Source organism: Mobula birostris, chromosome 1 (assembly GCF_030028105.1).
Source record: "Mobula birostris isolate sMobBir1 chromosome 1, sMobBir1.hap1, whole genome shotgun sequence".
NCBI lineage: Eukaryota > Metazoa > Chordata > Chondrichthyes > Myliobatiformes > Myliobatidae > Mobula > Mobula birostris.
This window is the reverse complement of record NC_092370.1, coordinates 30,428,320-30,451,275: the sequence shown is the minus strand read 5'-3', so window position 1 is coordinate 30,451,275 and position 22,956 is coordinate 30,428,320.

Sequence of the window (22,956 nt, the reverse complement as noted above, 5' to 3'; positions counted from 1 at the left end):
TCGAAGATGACAGTATTGAAGCCATGCCACTGCTGTCGTGCATCCTTCAGTGATTCAAGTTTGGTCAGGAATTGCTACTTTTCACTTGAGATGGTTTTTCAGCGTTTCTACTTGGACCTCTTGTATTGATGGTTTTGTATTTAACTTGGTCACTAAACCTGAATGCCACTGATCTGGCCCTCAGAAGAATGTGGATCTCATGGTTCATCCAGGGCTTCTGGCTAGGGAAAACTCTGGGTTTGATTTTGTGGGGACATATATATCTAAGATTTTTTTATTAAGTCTGTGACAACCATGGTGTATTCCTTCAGACCCTCTGATGAGTCCTTGAACACGGCACAGTCTACCAACTCAAAGCAATCCCATAGCCAATCCTCACCTCTTTGTTCCTCCTTATCTCTGGAGCCTTGCTCTTTAGCATCTGCCTGTTTGCAGGTAGGAGGAGGACAGCTAAGTGATCAGGTATCCCAAAATGTGGTCTAGGCATGGAATGGTAGCCATTCCTAATCGTAACATTGGTCGAGTGCGTTGGGATCCCTCGTGCTGCAGGTGACACGTTGATGATAATTGGACAGAGATTTCTTCAAGCAAGCCTGACTGAAATCTCCAACTATGATTTGAGAAGTGTCAGGGTTGGCTGTTTCTTGTTTCAGGACCACTTTATATCTTCTTATTATTTGCTGAACATACATACTAACCTTTTGTTTCATGCATGAGAAAACCCAGATCCCTCTATAGTCTGTTCATTTGTAGTTTCTCTCTATTTACATAGTAGTCTGTGTTGTCATTCACCTTACTAAAGTGCATGACCTAATGTTTTCCGCATGAAGTTCCACTTGCCAAGTTTTCACCCACACACTCAACCAATCTGTATTCTAATACAGGGTTCTAATATTCTATTAGAATCCATTTTCATGTAATCAACTGAATACCTAAAAGTGCATTTTTACAGCTTGAATATGGCCCATTTACTTTACTACTATATTGTCGCCAAACAATTGATACTAGAATGTACAATCATCGCAACGATATTTGATTCTGAGCTTCCCACTCCCTGGGTTACAAATACTAAATATTAAATATTAAAAATAGTAAAAATTGGTAAATATTAAAAATTTAAATTATAAATCATAAATAGAAAATGGAAAAATGGAAAGTAAGGTAGTGCAAAAAAAAAAATGAGATCCGGATATTTGGAGGGTACAGCCCAGATCTGGGTCAGGATCCGTTCAGCAGTCTTATCACAGTTGGAAAGAAGCTGTTCCCAAATCTGGCCGTACGATTCTTCAAGCTCCTGTGCCTTCTCCTGGAGGGAAGAGGGACGAAAAGTGTGTTGGCTGGGTGGGCCGTGTCCTTGATTATCCTGGCAGCACTGCTCCGACAGCGTGCGGTGTAAAGTGAGTCCAAGGACGGAAGATTGGTTTGTGTGATGTGCTGCGCCGTGTTCACGAACTTCTGCAGCTTCTTTCGGTCTTGGACAGGACAACTTCCATACCAGGTTGTGATGCACCCTAGAAGAATGCTTTCTACGGTGCATCTATAAAAATTAGTGAGGGTTTTAGGGAGCAGGCCAAATTTCTTTAGTTTTCTCAGGAATTAAATGCGCTGGTGGGCCTTCTTGGCAGTGAACTCTGCTTGGTTGGACCAAGTCAGGTCATTTGTGATATTGACCCCGAGGAACTTAAAGCTTTTGACCTGTTCCACTTGTGCACCACCAATGTAAATTGGGTCGTGCGGTCCGCTACTCCTTCTGAAGTCACAACCAATTCCTTCATCATGCTGACGTTGAGGGATAGGTTATTGTCTTCACACCATGCCACCAGGTTCTTAATTTCCTCTCTGTACTCAAACTCATCATTACTCGAGATACGGCCTACAATTGTTGTGTCATCAGCAAACTTATATATTGAGTTTGATGGAAACTTGGCCACACAATCTTGGGTGTACAGTGAGTACAGCAGAGGGCTGAGTACACAGCCTTATGGGGCACTAGTGCTCAGAGTGATTGTGGAGGAGAGCTTGTCCCCTATTTTTACAGTCTGGGTCCTGTCTGTGAGGAAGTTGAAGATCCAGCTGAAGATCTGAGTGCCAAGGCCCAGGTTCCGGAGCTTAGGAATCAGTTTATTTGGAATGATGGTATTAAAGGCAGAGCTGTAGTTAATGAAAAGGAGCCTTATGTATGCGTCTTTATTCTCCAGGTGTTCTAAGGAGGAATGTAGGGCCAGAGAGATGGCTTCTGCCGTTGACCTGTTGCTCCGGTAGGCAAACTGCAAAGCGTCGAGGTTGACTGGTAGGCTATGGTTGATGAGTGCCATAACCAATCTTTCGAAGCATTTCATTGCAATTGATGTCAGAGCCACAGGTCAATAGTCATTCAGGCATGCCACCTTGATCTTCTTAAGGCACCGGGATTATCATTGCCTTCTTAAAACACTAGGGGATCTTAGATTGAAGCTAGGAGCAGTTGAAGATGTCAGCAGACACTCCAGCTAGATCGCTTGCGCAGGCCCAGAGAACCCGTCCTGGGCTGCATCTGTTAGTCTTTAATTTGATTCCCAATCTTTAGTCCTCATTAACACACTACTACAATACCATTGATTCATATCATGTGTGCCAATTTTTCATGTGCTCCTTCTAACATTTATTTGAGAATCCAAAAATATCACATCTACAAATTCTCTTCTATCATTTCTGCTTTTCACATTCTAAGGAACTCCAGTAAACTTGTCAAATATGATTTTTCTTTCATAAAACCATGTTGACTTTGCATTATGGTCTCTCTGTAAATAGCAAGCTATTTCTCCAAACCATAAAGCGGAAATGGGGGTGAAAAAGGTGGAGTTTTAAATCTTAAAGGCAGGAGCTGAGAAGGACCTTCGCCTTACTGTCCTGATATTGACCTCTAGTTACATGACCTTCTCATCATGTGCTCTGGGAATTCTTATCTCTTGTAAAAATCAATACATTTCTCATCAGGTTAACTTTCTCCACTATGTCCCTCGTTGTGGCACTCTCTTTATAGTTGGCTATTCCTTGTTCTTTTTGCCCAGATCAGATCCGTGTGAATAGCTCCCAAGTAACAGTTCTACCAGAATATACTTGTCTGTTGAAAGGTTCAGGCTAGATTTATTAATACAAGTTATTAAAAGCATTGGGCTCCTCAATGGCACATATAGGCATTGCAACAAGAGGAAAGTCCATGCTGTATGTAAAAGTTATTATAATGAGTAAACCACTCAACAATAGACTGCTGCCTGCATTCTACAGAATCAAATAGGTTACTCATTAATATTCTCCCGCATCTCTGTTATCAGAATCTAACTAATTTAACCCTGAGGTACCTAAACTAGGGAGCATAAAGCAGGAAATTTAAATACGAAATAAACATCATTTCAAGAACTTCAAGAAGGCAGAAAGGTGAAGAAAGGAAACTACAGGCCAGTTAATCTGATCTCAGTAGTTGGGAAGATGTTGAGTTCATTATTAAGATGAGATCTCTGGGTATTTGTTGGTACATGGTAAAATAAACCGTAGTCAGCATGGTTTCTTCAAGGAAAAATCTTGTCTGACAAATCTGGTGGAATTCTTTGAAGAAGTAACAAGCAGAATAGACAAAGGAGAACTGGTTGATGTTGTGTACTTGGATTTTCAGAAGGACTTTGACACGGTTCCACACAAGAGGCTGCTTTATAAACTATAAGCCCATGGTATTAAAGTAAAGTTTCTAGCGTGGATAAAGCAGTGGCTGATTGGCAGGAAACAAAGGGTGGAACTTAGTGAGTCTTTTCTGGTTGGCTGCTGGTGCCTTGCCTTTGCCTTACAAGGCACGAAACGAAAGGCTGTGTGGTGCGCCACTCCTCACACAGACAGTAGGTGGCCGATGATTCACAAAGAGTTCATCCGCCCTTTGACAGGTTTTGTTTTTAGTCCTGCTGGGTGCCTACACGCCCACCTCCCTGGTTAACTGAAGTGCACCAGGTGGTATGCCGGTTGAATAGTCAACAACCCGAGCTGAGACAGGTATTAGTACTGGGCCACGTGGTACCAGTAGCAAGGCAAGGCCCTGACCTGACACAGGCCTCCTAGGCCTGAGTCGACATAGTAGTAGTAGTAGCTGGTGACTAGTGGCATTCAACAGGGGTCTGTGTTGGGCCCATTCTTTTTACATTACATGTCAATGATTTGGATGATGGAATTGATGGCTTTGTGGCCAAATGTGTAGATAACATGAAGATATAGGGAGGCAGGTAGTTTTGTGGAGGTCGAGCGGCTACAGAAGTACTTAGATAGATTAGATGAATGGGCAAAGATACTGCAGATGGAATACAGTGTCGGGAAGTGTATGGTCATGCAGAAATGAAAGAGCTAACTGTTTTCTAAATGGAGAAAAAATACAAAAGAAAGGTTCAAAGAGACCTGGGAGACCTTGTGCAGGATTCCCTAAAGACTTACTTGTAGATTGAATCTGTGATGAGGAAGTCAAATGAGATGTTAGCATTCATTTAAACGGTACTAGAATATAAAAGCAAGAATGTAATGGTGAGACTTTGTAAAGCACTGGTGAGGTCTCACTTGGAAGTATTATGAGAAATTTGGTCCCTTATCTTAGAAACAATATGCTGAAAGTGGAGTAGGTTCAAAGGAGGTTCACAAAAATGATTCCAGGATTGAATGGCTTGTCATATGAAGAGTGTTTGATGGCTCTTGTCCTGTGTTCACTGGAATTCATTGAATCCTATTCAATGGTGAAAGACCTTGAAAGAGTGGATGTGAAGTGGATGTTTCCCTTGGTGGGATAGTCTAAGATCAGAGGACACAGCCTTAGAGTAGAGGAGCTTCCTTTTAGAACACAGATGAGGCAATATTTCTTAACCAGAGAGCAGCAGATCTATGGAATTCATTGCCACAGGCAGCAGTGGAGACCAAGTCTATATATACACGTATATTTAAGCCAGAGGTTGATAGATTCTTGATTGGTCAGGGCTTGAAGGGATATGGGGTGAAGGCAGGAAAATGGGAATATTGGATCAGCCATGATGAAATGCCAGATGTCCCAATTCTGATCCTATACAGTCCCTATAAAAAGTATTCACCCTTTGTAAATGTTCATGTTTTATTGTTTTAGAATATTGAATCACATTGGATTTAATTTGGCTGATCAATAGAAAGACTTTTGCATCAAAATGAATACTGATCTCTATAAATCAATCTAAATTAATTACAATTATAAAACACAAAATAATTGATTGCATATTGTTAGAGTAATTTTTGGGTTTGGATCATTAACACTTTGTAAATGGCTTCAGCCATCAGTCTTCTGTTCCTTGACAATGCATTTCCTGAAAACTGTGAATACCAGCCCAGACTTGCTAGCGTCAGTCCGATGAATGTAATCAGGTGTTAAGTTTTGCATGTAGTTTCGAAGACAACATTATCTATACCTTGTAAATATGGAATTGTCCTTTGTGTATGTAGCAAATAAATATCGAGCCCCATGTTGGGCAGCAGACCTTTCCACTGAAAGCGTCTCCGTCCAAATGATTACAACACGCTGGAGGAACTCAGCAGGTCGGGCAGCATCCGTGGAAAAGATCGGTCAACGTTTCGGGCCGGAACCCTTCATCAGGACTGTAGAGGGAAGGGGCAGAGGCCCTATAAAGAAGGTGGGGGGAGGGTGGAAAGGAGAAGGCTGGTGGGTTCCAGGTGAAAATCCAGTAAGGGGAAAGATAAAGGGGTGGGGAAGGGGAAGCAAGGAGGGGATAGGCAGGGAAGGTGAAGAAGGAATAGGGGAAAACACAATGGGTAGATGGTATACCGTCTAGGTAGTCTCCAGCCCCTTGGTATGAACATAGAATTCTCCAACTTCGGTAATTCCCTCCCCCTCCCTTCCTCTATCCCTATGTCACTCTGCCCCCTCCCTCAACTGCATATCACCTCCCTCATGGTTCCGCCTCCTTCTACTACCCATTGTGTTTTCCCCTATTCCTTCTTCACCTTTCCTGCCTATCACCTCCCTGCCTCCCTTCCCCTACCCTTTTATCTTTCCCCTTACTGGTTTTTCACCTGGAACCTACCAGCCTTCTCCTTCCCACCCTCCCCCACCTTCTTTATAGGGCCTCTGCCCCTTCCCTCTGCAGTCCTGACGAAGGGTTCCAGCCCGAAACGTTGACTCATCGTTTCCACGGATGCTGCCCGACCTGCTGAGTTCCTCCAGCGTGTTGTGAGTGTTGTTTTGACCCCAGCATCTGCAGATTATTTTGTGCTTCTGTCCATATGATGCCTGCTGAACCTTGTTTTGTCAAATAAAGAAGCTGCTTTGTACCTACCAGTAACACTCTCTCTCCTGTGATTTCATTCACATTACAACACATATGTATTCCCTCCTCCTTTAATATGATACACCAAATCATCTCTGGTGCAGCCAATTGGTTTCAGAAGTCACATAATTAGTTAAATGGAGATCACCTGTGTGCAGTCAAGGTGTTCCAATTGATTATAGTAAAATTACACCTGTACCTGGAAGGTCCAACTGCAGGTGAGTCAGTGTCCTGGCAAAAATGACACCATGAAGATAAAAGAACACTCAAAGCAACTCCACAAAAAGGTTACAAAAATCACAAGTCAGGAGATGAATACAAGAGAATTTCCAGGCCACTGAATATCCCTTGGAGTACAATTAGTCAATCGTCAAGAAATAGAAAGAATATGGTGCAGCTGTATATCTGCCTAGAGCAGGCTATGCTCAAAAACTGAATGACTGTGCAAGAAGGTGATTAGTGAGGGAGGCTAGCAAGAGACCTATGACAACGCTGAAGGAGTTACAAGCTTCAGTGACTGAGATGAGAGAGACTGCACATACAACAACTGTTGCAAATGATCCAGTTGCAGTTTTATGGGAGAGTGGCAAAGAGAAAGCCAATGTTGAAAAAAACTCACATGAAATCTCGGCTAGAGTTTGCCAGAAGGTATGTGGGAGGCTTTGGAGTCAGCTGGAAGGAGGTTCTATGGTCTGATCAAACCAAAATCGAGCTTTTTGACCATCAGACTAAACACTGTGTTTGGTGTAAGCCAAGATTGTACATCATCAAAAACAGACCATATCTACTGTGAAGCATGGAGGTGGCTGCATCATGCTGTAGGGATGCTACTCTGCAGTAGGACCCGGAAAGCTTGTGAAGGTAGAGGGTAAAATGAATGCAGCAAAATACAGGGAAATCCTGGAGGAAAACTTGATGAAGTCTGCAAGAGGACTGTGATTTGGGAGAAGATTTGTTTTCCAGCGAGCGTAAAGCCAAAGATACACAGGAATGGCTTAAAAACAACAAAATTTAATGTCCTGAAGTAGTCCATACTTCATACTTCAATCCAGTTGAGAATTTGTGGCTGGACTTGAAAAGGGCTGTTCACTCAGGATCACCATGTACTCTAACAGAGCTTGAGCAGCTTTGTAAAGAAGAATAAGGAAAAATTGTAGTCTCCAGATGGGCAAAGCTGATAGAGACCTATCCACACAGACTCAAGGCTGTAATTGTTGGTAAAGTTACATGTACTAAACACTGACTGGAAGGGGTGAGTAATTATGCAATCAATTATTTTATGTTTAATAGTTGTAATAAATTTAGACCAATTTGCAGAGATTTGTTTTCACTTTGACACGAAAGAGTTTTATTTTCTGTTGATCGGTATCATAAAATCCAAATTAAATCCACTATGATTCGATTAATGCTGTAAAACTTCCAAGAGGGGTGAATACTTTTCATAGGCACTGTATCTTATGGTCTTATAAGAAAGACTGAAGCACCTAAAAAGGAAATACCAAGAGAAAACAAAAGTAACTAGAATTAAGTCACAAATGGACAATAAAGTTCAAAGTACATATATGTCACCATATACAACCCTGATAATCATTGTATTGTGGGCATACTTGATAAATCCAGAATAGAATTATAAACATGTTAGAATTAATGAAAGACTCCAACAACTGAGTGTTCAATGAATGTGCAAAATAAAACAAACTGTGCAAATACAAAAAATAATAATAAATAAATCATTTAAAAGTACTTTGCTTAGAGGAAAATTGCATGTTACAGATTGTGGTATCCAAAAGAGGTATTCAGGTATTTAGAAGTATTGCGTGTAGCTCACAGAACATCTCTGTGGTTCCCCTGTGCCACCTTAGATCTTTTCAATAAAGACTATCTTTTATCTAAATGTTTATGAAATTATTATTTTATTTAGGTACAGGATGGTGTTCATTATCTTCAGCTCTAATTATATTCTTAGGGAGGGTACATTAAATGTATTAAATTCCATTTCAGGACCAAAGTAATTATAGTTCAATAGTTAAAACATAAATGCTGTTAAAAATGAACCTGTTGCTGAATACACCAGCCCTATCTTTCATTTAATAGGCAGATACAATGTCAACATTGAAGTTATTTCCACACTATCAGTAATGACTTCAACTCTATACCCTGTGAACCAGTGAGGTATCTCTCACAGATTTTGATAACTGTTCAGAATCAATAATTGTTATCAGATTTATCTTGATATAATGATGAGCACTTTCCAAACACAAGATCAATATCCCAGTGTTTCAATATACTGACACTTGTTAGAGCTTGTGCTGTTCTGGAAAGTAAATATAGTTTTGTTCATATGCAATACAGAACATATTATTCTTCCTTTTCTGTCACCGCGTGATGATATAAAACTGTGGATTTCAATTAATAGAGAAGCTTAGGAGAAATCTTTTCCCATGAGAAGCTTCTGTGATGTTGAGGTGAGAAGTGGAATATCTGAAATGGTTTTAATTGATGAATCAATCTGGAGCTATTGGATGGGTTGTTCTGTAAAGAATTTGGAAACTTGAATTTTCTAATGAACTGGTGTTTAAGATTATACTAATTAATATTGCAACCACAGATATTAGAAAAGATTATTCATCTTTACAAATATGACTTGAAGAAAATGAAAAGGTTTTAATTCTGTGAGAGCTTTGTTAAAGAAATACTTCAATGTTAAGTGTTATGAAAAATCAATAAGAACAGGTCAAATAACAATACAGAAATCTATAAAAATAAAGCAAATCTCAATTCTAGCAGGAAATAATTATGAATTTGGAATTGTCATGGCATCATCATAGTTATCGCAAGATCTCTCCATTTATAAACTAACATTTATGTCATTTCCTAGAAGCCTTCTTTGCCTATAGAAATGCTAGTGCTCCTGGAAGCACATGTATGCTGTGTGGAAAAATAAATAGACTTTATAAAGAGAATCTTGCATTAAAAAAAAAAATGAAAATGTGACAAATATCCTTTTAAATTCTCACTAATGATACAAAAATGAATAGCGCCACCTAAATCAGCTTTACTTTTTCACTCCAAATTTAATGACCTTGTTATTGATGTTTAAACAAAGGCTCTGATTCAGCTTAAGTGCCACATACTTAAGTCTGATGTAATTTGCACCACCATCTCTCTGGATGTCTACAGTAAACTCAGAAAAATGCAAACAATCTAAGTTGGTAAAAACAGATGCCACAGAAAAACTGAAACGTTTATTTTGAAGAAAAGCAGGAGCCACATATCAAGAAAAAATATGACAAAAAGATTAGGAAATTCATGGAAGCAGATATTGTGTGGTTGCTGTGTTAACTGAGAAGACTACCTTGAAAGTCATTTGCCTTGAATGTCATTTGGATGAAGCCTTATTCATTACAGATGTGTAATAATGTTATGTTGCAAACAAAGTTTATGACATGGCTAGGAAATAGAAGGTAGAATGTTAAATCCTTGAAGCACCACCAGTTGTGTAACTAAAAGAGCTTGGGAACTGGAGGCTCATGTCCTTTGCATGAAGTGGGGAAAGAGGGAACTGATGTGGAGCATATGGGAGAGATTGCACACAGTGAAAGAAGTAGGAACTCTGCCCATGACAGCACCTCACCACAAGTAGGAAGATTGTCAAGATACAAGTTAATCATGTGAATAGGTTACAGAATAGGTGTATCATACATCAGTACTCTCAGTGCATCTCACTTACTATTTGACTACAAAGTGACGTTCACACAACTCCACATTACCACACCCTTCACAAGTTCTAATAACAAACCAGAAGCCCTCTAAGCACAGGAGCCAAATGTATGCCATTGGTACATATCACTTTCCACATCATCTCTCCTTTATATTCAGATTTGGATCAGTGAAATGCTTTATTTTTATTAAGGACTAACATACCTCAGGGCAGCCTGCAAGTGTCAGCACACCTTCCCGCGGCAACATGACATGCCCATAATGCTCAACACAAAAATATTCATAGACATTGGGCCTCTAACCTCCGGTATCTGGCCTGGACTCCCAGACTTGAAGACAATGAACCTCTATCATCCAGTCTCTGGTGTAGAAATTTATCTCCGGTGATAAGCTCCAACACACTGTGCCTTTGCTTTGCACACTGCCTCTGAAACTTTCCAGTGATTGGAGTTCATTGGTTGTTGGAGCAAGCGTGGGTTTGTTCGTTCATTATGTACCATGTTGTATGACATAGGCGATCATGCTCTTTTCGTAGTCATGATTGTTCTGGGCAATTTTTTCTACAGAAGTGGTTCACCATTGCCTCCTCCTGGACAGTGTCTTTACAAGATGGGTGACGTCAGCCATTATCAATACTCTATCAACATTCCACAGAAATTGTCGGCCTGGCATCAGTGGGTGCATAGCCAGGAATTGTGATGTGCACCAGCTCCCCATGTGTCCGTCCACCACCTGCTGCCATGGTTTCACTTGATGCTGATCTGGGGCTAAGCAGGTACTACGCCTTGCCCAAGGGTGACATGCAGTCTAGCGGAGAGAAGGAGTGACTTGCGCCTCCTTTGGTAGAGATTTACAAAAGCTAATGGGCATTTAGTGTTACTGACCTGGAATAATTTCCTAGAAATGTGACTTCCAGCACAAGAGAAAAAGCAGGTTCTGATTGAAAGAGAGAAATCACACTTAGTCATTTGGTTCCTCCCAATAAAAAGACTACGTAGTCTTGAACGTGAGAATAGAGTTATAATGGCTACAGTATGTAATTACTCCATTTTTCTTGCATATTTACAACTATTCTTTTCCTTGAAAACTTTTTCTTATTGCTGCACATCGCCTCTTAAAATGCATAGATGTACACCATCCTAATCGTCTAGTTTAATCATTACTGGCTCTCAAGTACAAAATCAACCTCAAACAAAGGTTCAATGGTTCATTTATTATTAAAGTATACAACCCCGAAATTCATCAATTCTCCAGGTAGTCTTGAAACTTGGAAAGGCAGCACGATTATCAACTCCCAAACCCCATCTCCCTGCCAAAAAATTAACAAAAATAGAACAGGCACATCAACTGCCAAGTCCCTCTTCCTGCATGAAAACCCAGCAAAACAATCAGGTATATCGACCCCAAATCCCCTTTCCCACACAAAAAAAATGTGAAGATCAGACGAAAAGAAACATAATATAAAAACCATAAGAGTCGAAAAAAATAGTCTATAGTCCAAGTCCACATCCAAAATGGAGAAAAAACCTGGGCAACACTCTCTGTGTGCAGCAGCAGTCTCTCCCCTCTCCAGTACAGAGCAACCGATCAAAAGGCAAGCAGCTGGTGCTCGCCCTCTGCACTTGCTTCAATGCTTCAATCTCCCTCGTTGCTTTAATTGATGAACAATGGAAGCTATAATCGGCAAAATGGAGCCAAACATCAGCTTGTGCCCCATCTGGCAGTCTGCCCGCTATGAGGTTTGCATACGCAGGCTCTATCTTGACCAGAAGATGGATTGAAAGAAATAAAACAAGTAGCTTTTGCACTCTTAAGCCCAGACTTAGTAAGAGGACAACCATAAGAATGAAAGAGATGGTGTCGTATCCTGATCATGAAACACAATCTTCTCAGATTATCAAATGTTGCATTGGGTACTCTGAGGGTGAAGGTGAATTTTGTCATCAATATCTGTCTTCATGGACAGTTGGCTTTCAGGATGAGGGAAGCATACTTCCCTGGATTTCAGCGTGGATTTGTATTGTCGGAAGTAAGCACTCACACCAGTTTGGTAGCTTCCAGCAGTGTGACACAGGTAGGATGATGGTTTCATGTTACACTGAAACAGAGGGCCATGAGCCATTAACTTAGCTCGTAGGAAATATCAATGAGATGGAAGACCAGGTGATTTTTGACAGTAGACTCTACCCATGAAGATGGTGATCCTCCTCTAATTCTCCCCTCCGGACAAAGTCGCACCTACCTTCATATTTTTCAAGCTGCTTACTCCGACTCATTATGTCCTACTGAGCACTGCTGAGCGATTACCCTGGAGAGGGCTGTAATACAACACAGCCTGTCCAGGAGGTGGGAGTCACTAATGGTAATTTCTGGATTTCCATTCTTTACTTCACCATGAATACTCTAGTGGTTGCTGTCAGTTTCATGGTCAATGGGAGTTAAAAATTACAATTTCACTATCATTACAACTGCAAATTCTGGTCTAATAATGATCTATAGTTACTCCTTTGTCAGTTAATGGTGTCTACTTGCTATATCCAGATAAAGTTAGTGATGGTAGTCTATGAGCAATCAGCACCTCACAAGAGATTGTCATTGTTAGTCAATGGTCCCAATCAGAATCAATATATTTTCTATCAAAAAGCATTCTGATTCCTGGCTTCCTGTAAAATGTCCCTACTTATATGAACTAAGCATTGAATGAGAGAAGTAGGGTTTCCTCAGTCTGCTAAATTACATTAGTAGCTTTTGTCACAATCAATAGAAATTATTCTGATGGGTTTACATAAAAATCCTCTAGTTAGAAAACATATTTATCCAGATATTATTGATGCTGGTCTTTGTTCCCCAAATACACATCTTTTTACATTTAAATATGCGTTTAAAATAAAATGTATTTGCATTTAAGCATGCCAACTTGAATAATGAATTTTCCATAAATTAAGGACAAGATCAGAACTATATTCTTTTAATCACTTACCTGACCAAGCTGTTATTTTTAAAAAAAAGTCTACTATTCTTGAAAGATATAACTTTACTGGTGTCACAACTTGAAATCTGTTTTAATGATTTAATGAGAAATTATTTTTATGCCTCACAGATAACCCCTCTGTTATATTGGTGTAATAGGGAATATAAGGTTAGATGGAAGGAAATAGAATTTGGATTAGTTGACAGTTTTCCTCTTCAGGCCTCAATAGCTGACGAAGGATTGATGGCCCAGTTGGAAAATTTTAAAAACGCTTGGATAAATCTTACATTAAAAGTATGGCAGAAGGTGGTTAGTTCATGTGGAATTAATAACATGTTAAAACTCTTTAGGTGGTGGGCATATGATACTGAATTCCTTCCCAACAGAGGAGATAAAAGATTTGAGCTATGGATAAAGAAAGGTCTTACAACCTACCTCTCATTTATAGATAAAAGAGTATTACAAAATTTCCAAATCCTGCAGGACAAACATGGCCTAGAACATAATGACTTTTTTAGGTACCTTCAAGTACGAAACTATGTTAACCAGGGTTGTAGATATACAGACCGATCAACAGTAGAATTAGAATTTTTCAAGATTCTGAATTCGGCTTGCAGTTCAATACCTAGTAAATCAGTTTCTCGATTATATAATGCACTCTCCCATGCTAAAAATGTAAATACACTGTATATTAAAGAGAAGTGGGAGAAAGAAGTGGGGTTGGTACTTTCAGAGGAGGCTTGGGAGAAAATCTGCAGCTTTCAATGGTCTTCGACTAATTCTTTGACTTGGAGAGAACATCGTTGGAAAAACATTATAAGATACTTCAAGACCCCATATCAGGAAAAATATAAAGATACAAATGTGATGTGTTGGAGAAGGTGCGACTCCAAGGAGGCAAATCATTTTCATATTTTTTGGGATTGCCCTAAATTAAGTCTATTTTGGGAAGGTATTCATAGAACATTAGTTAAGGTAATTAGGTCCCAGATTTGGGGCATTTGGGGCATGTATTGTTTCTTGAACAGAAGGAAGATATAAAGTTGAGGCAGGCCCTCTTAGCCGCAAGTAAGAAATCAATCACTAGAAAATGGCTAAATCCAATACCACCTACATTAGAAGATTGGTACAAAATTATCTTGGAAATATTTAAAATGGAAAAGTTGACTTACTCCCTGAGAACTCAAAAAGAAAAATTTTATCAAATCTGGAATAAATGGATTGAATATATAACCTCAATGCGAGCAGACTTTAGATGACTCTCCTAATGATTTATACTGCTCTTCTCATCAACACAGTAATATTGCTAACGTAAGCACCCCTAGTCTAAATGTTTGTTTTTCTTGTTTTCTTTTGGAAAATAGAGAATTAACACAAGTAAAGGGAAAGATTTGGGAAAGGGATAAAAAAATGAAAAAATTAAGTAAATAAGTACATAGGGATTGGATAATTATGTCTGCGGGCAGGAGCAAGCATGAACAAATTAGGATATAAACACCTACAATGGTTGATACATAGGCTTATATACAACATTTTGGACCAGTGGAAATGGTCCAGAAGGGTTATATGGAAACTATTATTACCATTTTTCTTAACAACTAATTCCATTACTTAGCCTAATAGGTTAGATTTACCACAGTACATAATTATCTATTTAAATGTTTATTTTCCTTTTATATCATCTCAATGTGTACTTAAGTATAAATAATTGTAGTTTTATACATATAAAAAAATGGAAAAGGTTATATGTGTGAAAAAAGTACATGATATTTGTGAATTCCTTATCCAAATAAAAATAAAATTAAAAAAAAAGATAAATCATCCTGTTGATCATTTTTTACTGGAAACACTAATTTTATGGCTACGTTAGATGGATATAATGAGAACATAGGTTATATTTGCTCATTCATCCCAAATAATCTGCAAAATTTTCTACAACAGTCATTCAAATGTCATGAAATAATATTCTAATGATAGCAGCAAAAAGTCAATCCAAAATTTACAAGGTTTAAAAGTTTGTTCTATTAATTATAGTATTGTCTTTAATTGCAGAGTGAACTACAATAGAATTTTGCAAACTTAACAATGTTGGACATACCAATAACCTGATATAAAAGCTAAATTTTCTACTAATCCTCCGCGTGGGCTCATTAACAGCTGTAAAGATGAGCTTTATTTATCACATGTACATCAAAACATACAGTGAAAAGTGTAATTTGCATCAAAGATTTGGTGGGGAGCTGGCAAGTATCGTCATACTTCTGCCACCAACATAGCATGCTCATAACTTACTAACCATAACTCGTGCATTTTTGAATGTGGGGGAAAACTGGAACACCCAGAAGAAACCCACACATTATGAGACAAAAATGTACAAACTCAGTGGCAATTAAACACTGTTCTTAGGGCTGACCGCTGCACTACCTTTCTGCCTCACATTTTCTACAACTGCTGTAACTAGCCCTGTGTGATACATCAGAAAATTGCAGTTAACTTCAGAGATTATTCAAGTAACCCCCCCTCCCCCATTGATGGATGCAATAGCTTCATAGTGTAACAACAGTAAAACCGACATTGAGAAAATTCTGAGCTAAAGCATTTCTGTGCTTGTAAGTATAACAGCTTGGCCATCTTAATTGCCCATGCACTTGTCAACAACAGGCACTCCTTGTCAGTCCTGTGTCCTTTCCTAGTTTCCTTCCTGTAAGATGAAAAGGCTTGGTTATTCATTTCTTATGAATAACCAAGCTAACTCACATCTGCAGTGATGAAATGCTTTGAGAGGTTGGTCATGACTAGACTGAACTCCTGCCTCAGCAAGGACCTGGACCCACTGCAATTTGCCTATCATCACAATAGGTCAATGGCAGGTGCAATCTCAATGGCTCTCCACACGGCTTTAGACCACCTGGACAGTTCAGACACCTATGTCAGGATGGTGTTCATCGACTATGGCTCAGCATTTAACACCATCCTTCCCACAATCCTGATTCAGAAGTTACAGAACCTGGGCCTCTGTACCTCCACCTGCAATTGAATCCTTGACTTCCTAACCAGAAGACCACAATCTGTGCGGATTGGTGATAACGTCCCCTCCTCACTAACGATTAACACTGGCACCTCAGGGGTGTGTGCTTAGCCCACTGCTCTACTCTCTCTATACCCATGACTATGTGGCTAGGTATAGCTCAAGTACCATCTATAAATTTGCTAATGATACAACCATTGTTGGTAGAATCTCAGTTGGAGACGAGAGGACATACAGGGGTGAGGTATGCCAACTGGTGGAGTGGTGCCGCAGCAACAACCTGGCACTAAATGTCAGTAAAACGAAAGAGCTGATTGTGTACTTCAGGAAGGTTAAAACAGGGGAACACTTATCAATCCTCATAGAAGGATCGGAAGTGGAGAGAGTGAGCAGTTTCAAGTTCCTGGATGTCAAGATCACTGAGGACCTAACCCAGTCCCAAAATATCGATGTAGTTATAAAGAAGGCAAGACGGTGACTATACTTCATTAGAAGTTTGATATTTAGTATGTCAAAAACTTCTATAGATGTACCATGGAGAACATTCTGACAGGCCGCATCACTGCCTGCTAAGGGGGAGGGGTGGGGTGTGGCTACTGCACAGGACCGAAAGAAGCTGCAGAGGGTTGTAAATCTAGTCAGCTCCATCTTAAGCACTAGCCTACAAAGTACCCAAGACACCTTCAAGGAGCGGTGTCTCAGAAAGGCAGCGTTTATTATTAAGGACCTCCAGCACCCAGGGCATGCCCTTTTCTCACTGTTACCATCAGGTAGGAGGTACAGAAGCCTGAAGGCACACAGTCAGCGATTCAGGAACACCTTCTTCCCCTCTGCCAACCAATATCTAAATGGACATTGAACCCATGAACATTACCTCACTTTATTTCTGTTTTTGCACAATTTTAATCTATTCAACATGTGTATACTGTAATTGATTTGCTTATTTATTTTTTCCTCTTCTATGTTATGAATTGCATTGAACTGCTGCTAAGTTAACAAATTTCACGACACATGCTGGTAATAATAAACCTGATTCTGATTCTGAATTAATTCCCATACTGTTCCCACCAGTACAATAATGAAAAATCATGTAGGAAATAGCTGCAAAAGTAGAGGAAGAAATCTAAAAGGAGAGGACAGCGGACACGGAAGAATGGGTAAGAGGAGGGAACCCGAGGGAGGTGATGAACAGATAAGGAAAAGATAGGGATGAGAAGGTAACCAGAACGGGGAAGGGAAAAAGAGAGAAGGAGGGAGACCATAGAAATTACCAGAAGTTGGAGAAATTGATGGTAGGGACAGATGCTACTCAGACGGATGTGGAGTGTAGCTTCTCCAACCTCATTATGGCAATAGTGGAGGCTATGGACAGACATGTCGGACGGTTGATTTCCCTCCATTGATGCCTTCTAACTTGCTTAGTTTCTCAAGCATTTTGTGTGTCTTGCTCAATATTTCCAGCGTTCGCAGTACCTCTCGTGTTACAGATCTTCTCACTGTCGTCAACAACCCATGGAGTTAAGAACATTCATCTTTGTCCTCTGGTGGCTAGATAAGAAGCTGTAAGGGGCAGCCATGCCGTGTCTGTGGTAATGACTGCCAGGAGTTCCTACAGTGATTCCTTAGGTCATGATAGGTTAGCTCGGTGTATTCATCACATGTACATCAAAACATACAGTAAAATATGGAGAGGATGTTTCCTTGAGTTGGGGAGTCTAGGTCCGGAAGGTACAGGCTCAGAATAGAAGGATGTCCCTTTAGAACAGAGATGAGGAGGAATTTCTTTAGCCAGAGGGTGGTGAATCTGTGGAATTCATTGCCACAGATGGCTGTGGAGGCCAAATCATTAGATATATTTACAGAGGAGGTTGAATGGTTCTTGATTAGTCAGGGCATCAAAGGTTACAGGAAGAAGGCAGGACAATGTAGTTGAGAGGGATAATAAATCAGCTGTGATGGAATGGCAGAGCAGACTCAGTGGGCCAGAGAGACTAATTCTGCTCCTATATCTTATGGTCTTATCTTCCGGGCCACCCATGTGTGAAGTCAATTTTATTACATCCTGTAGCCCGTGATTTTCTTTCTGACACAGATTGTTGGTGATCTAAAGTATCACTTCTAGGGATAACAGTGATAACAATTTTCTTGGCATCTTTATTCACCTTGACCCAATGCTATTATCTGCTCATGCCCATTGCTATGTTGCTGTTTTGCATGCAAATTTCAGGCTGTCTTATCAACCAATGAAAGCAAGTACCACAAGAGTTTCTACTTACATATGTTACCTTCAAACATCACAACTGGCTTATGATCTTCTTTCAGCCACAACTCAACGATGCCAATAACATTATACCTGCCAATCTCTAACTGTGCTACAAGATAATCTACCTAATTCTGTATACTGTGTGCATTCAAATATAATATCTTTACTCCTGTATTTATCACCCTTTTCAATTTTTCTCCCATGTTACACTTCAACTCATCCCACTGACTGCAATTTTGCCCTATCATCTGCCTGTCCTTCCTCACAGTCTCACTACACACTGCATCTACTTGTATACTAACTGCCCCATCCTCAGTCCTGTCATTCCAGTTCCCTTCCCTCTGTCCAAGTTAGTTCAAACCCCCTCCAACGTCTCTATCAAACCTGCCCGCAAGGATATTGGTCCTTCTCAAGTTCTGGTGTAACCCATCCTTTTTGTGTAGGTCAGACCTTTTCCAGAAGAGATCTCAATGGTACAGAAACCTGAAACACTGATCCATGCATCAATTCCTCAGCCACGCATTCATCTGCCAAAAGATTCGATTCTTGCCCTCACTGACACGTGGCACGGGCAGCAATCCAGAGATTACTACCCTGGAGACTATGCTTTTCATTCTACCTATCTCTCTATATTCTCTCTTCAGGACCTCCTCCGATTTCCTACCTATATCATTGATACCAATAAAATCAGATAATGAGTTCTATTTCAGTCAACCAATCTAAGAACACACATCCATACTGTGAATACTAAGGTTGTAATGAGACAGCCACTGGCTGGAATTGAGGAACTACTTTAGCCATTTAACAAGCTAGAAACAGCACTTGTTGAGAAGATAATTAAATAAGACAAAGCAATCCATGTTGTTTATTGTTTCTTTTTACCCATTTGAATTAATATTTCCCAATCATTTCTTCATTTATCCTGCTGCATCAGATTGGCAAACAAACAATCATTTCTGCCAAGAAGTTTTGGTGATGTTTAATTTTCATGTATCCACCATTTTTCCATATTGCCTTATCCATACTTCTTTAGCATCTTTCCAATCTAATCTTGACTCGTGAATGCATCAGTAATAACCCAGAAAGTATTCCAATAGTTTCACACTTCTTTGTTGAGAAGTCACACTTTTTTACCTAAACTACTCTTAATCTTAAATCTATCCTTTTCATTTTAGTCCATTATGATTTAGAAAAATATTTTACTTTCCACTTAGATGCATTTTAAATAATGTTTACACTAACAAATTGTCCAATATTTGACTGTAGTCTTATGTAAAAGGTCACAAGTTTTTGTGTATATTATTCTGTTTACTTCGTAAAGGCAGTATCCAAATGAAATAGAAATATAGGTTGATATCATCTGTGTCCTATCCAATCCTCTTCCACCTTCCTTATGATCTAAAATTAATTTGCTTTCTCTTTCCCAGTTCTGGTAAAATGACTGACCTGAACCTTACGCTGTTTATCTTTCCACAAATGCCAGCTGACCTGTAGAGCATTTCCAAAATTTTCTAAGTTTTAAGATTTCCTGCATTTACTGTTTTTTGTTTGGTTTTTAATTCGCAGTTGAACTTGTGCTGCCTGTCTCAAAACTATTACATCATTGATCAAAAGGGAAATTTAATTTGGAACAGTTAAGGTCAAAATCTTTTCCATTTCTAGTTCTGGTGCCATTAAGTGATTAATTATCTTCTATATTCACTGTAATGTATTTTAAGATGACAAAGAATAATTCCCAAAGGTGTGTGAATCATTGATTTGGAAAACAGTGTGTCTGGGAGGTTGGAATCACTTAAATATCAGAATCAGATTCATTTATTTATCACAAGTATATCAAAAAGAGAAATGCATCATTTGTGTTAACAATCAACACAACCTAAGGATGTGCTGGGGTTGGCCCACAAATGTCGCCACATATTGTTGATTGAACAACTTACAAGGTAATCAAAACAAATATAGTTTTCAGTGTGATGTAGGGGAGACGAGAAGAATAGGGCAGGAGTAGAAAATGAAGCGGAGTATGGAAATGGAAACAGTGGCACCAGGTCTGCATTTACTTCAAAGAAGATACAGGAGACAGGAGATTGAGAAGGCAGTCAGCATTTGAGAAATAGTACGTGAGGTGTTCCTGGCCCTAGCATAGACTGATGGCCAAATACATATCACATTAGAGACTGACGTAGCTAAGGTAATGAATCATCGCACCAGTATATGCTTCGTTCTGATGTGAAGTGGAAAGGGATTGTTTCGAGTCACTGAAGTCAATGCTGTGGAACTCAACAAAACTGATCTGGGATCTGTGAATGGTGCAAAAGAGGTGGAAAAGCAAGGTACATTTTATTTTTCTAAATTATTTGTGTTTAGTCTGATATTTTAATTATTTAAAGCATTTTGGAAGTTTTGGTGGAATTTTTTCAGTGTCTAATAATTTTTGTTTTTGTTTATTGGTTTTAACATTCAACATTTAACAGGATGAGAGGTGACCTGATAGAGGTGTATAAGATGATGAGAGGCATTGATCGTGTGGATAGTCAGAGGCTTTTTTCCCAGGGCTGAAATAGTTGCCACAAGAGGACACAGGTTTAAGGTGTTGGGGAGCAGGTACAGAGGAGATGTCAGAGGTAAGTTTTTTACTCAGAGAGTGGTGAGTGCGTGAAATGGGCTGCCAGCAACGGTGATGGAGGAGGGTATGACAGGGTCTTTTAAGAGACTTTTAGATAGGTACATGGAGCTTGGAAAAATAGAGGGCTATGGAGAAGTCTAGTAATTTCTAAGGTAGGGACATGTTCGGCACAACTTTGTGGGCCGAAAGGCCTGTATTGTTCTGTAGGTTTTCTATGTTACTATGTTTCTTAATCATTAATTTGAGGACAGAGTTTTGTTACTCATCAAAGCCTTCCTTACTAAAGTCACATAACTCTCTGTTCATTTTAAAGCCTTTTTTTGTGATTCCAAGCTTTGCATTTTTCCTCAGACCCTCTTGATCAGTGACCTCTTGTATCCAGAGTAGCTAAGTTTGATGAATGGTGGGTGGTGGGTGTAGGCAATAGATGCCACTCAAATGCATCCAGACCAATAACTTTGTTTCTCCTCGATATCTAGTTGGAGGAGATTCTGGTTAGATTTTAGACTGACAACCTAGAGGCATTAGAGGTTTAAATGATTGTTATCACTGAGGCAATTCTGGATGTCTGAAGAACTGATTCTCGTACAAAACGAAGTCCAATTAGCTGCACTGTTGGAAATTTCAGGTCGCCCTGTTTTCATGGATGCAGCAGTATCAGCAACAGGTGTAAACAGCCTGGGCATCAGGCATTCAGCAGTGTGTCCTCCCTGCTCTGTATCTAATTATAGGGTAGCATAGCCTAAGGGTGTGCTATAATAAGACATAGATCGGAACTGGAAATCATCATTCAGCAAATGGTCTCACAGTTTTATCCCTTATACTTTCAAAGACAGCCCGAGATACATGATAAAATGGGGTCAAGTATGAGTTACTGAGCTGCATTATTTTATAGATGGAGGTCACATGGAGTGACAGACGTACCACCTACTTGACTCAATCTCAATTTTCTTTGGGCAGATAATAAGCAAGAAAGAGGTCTCTCTGTCTCTCTGTCTCTCTGTCTCTCTGTCTCTCTCTCTGTCTCTCTCTCTCTCTCTCTCGTTTGCTGAAAGGAAGCTCCAAGGTTTGGACTCCTAAAATCTTCACTTAAAAAATGCATGGACTCACTGCACAAAGCAGCTTCCACCAGACATGGGCTTATTTGGTGGAACATGTTTTTTTTTTTTTTTTTTTTTTTTTTTTTTTTTTTTTACTGATGATGGTAGCCTTCAGTTCCTCTTGGTTATAGATTTTTGAGCAGCTAGATTTGTTCCAGATGTGTTCCACTAATGCATGGGTTCCCAGGGACCATTAAGCAAGGGGTCTGTGGACCTGATTACAGTCCCACACATCCTTGGTGCTATGACTTCATTTTCCTCTATCAGAATATTTCTGCCCATTGTATTATATCTAATCATTATATCCATTGAATTTTTTTTAAAAAATGCTGATTCTATATGCATGAAATAAAACTGAATGCTGGAAAAATAAAATCAGTGTGTCAAACTTCATCTGTGGAGTGAGATCACACGTTAATCAGAGCTAGCCACTTCCGACCATAAACTAGTAAAGTTGATTACCTGAAATCATTAAATTCAGTGGTAAATTTTGAAGGCTGTAAATGCCTTGACAATAGTTGTGGCATTATACTTCAAGAATATATTGGTTTTGTTGTAATGGTAAGGAGTATTGAGAATTAAAGTGATAATAGTAATTGAAAGCCCAGGGTCCTATTTGTTGACTTAGTGGAGATCTTCTGCAAAACTTAATCTGGATTTCTATTTTTCAAAGTTGAGATGACTATATTGTGCATGCTGAGTTCAGTACACAAGATTAGAAGATGTGCAAATGAATCATTTCTTCACTTGGAAAGAGTGTTTGGATCTCTGCTGGGAGTTTCCTCTAGTTGTCCTCATTCATTTAATGACTAGAGATCTCCAAGTGCATTATGTTACTTATTAATAAGAGGCAGGTGTTGCATCTCCTATGGTTGCAAAGGAAAGTGCATAAGAAGGGACGTGGTTAATGTGGTGAAGGTGGAAGAGCAACCTT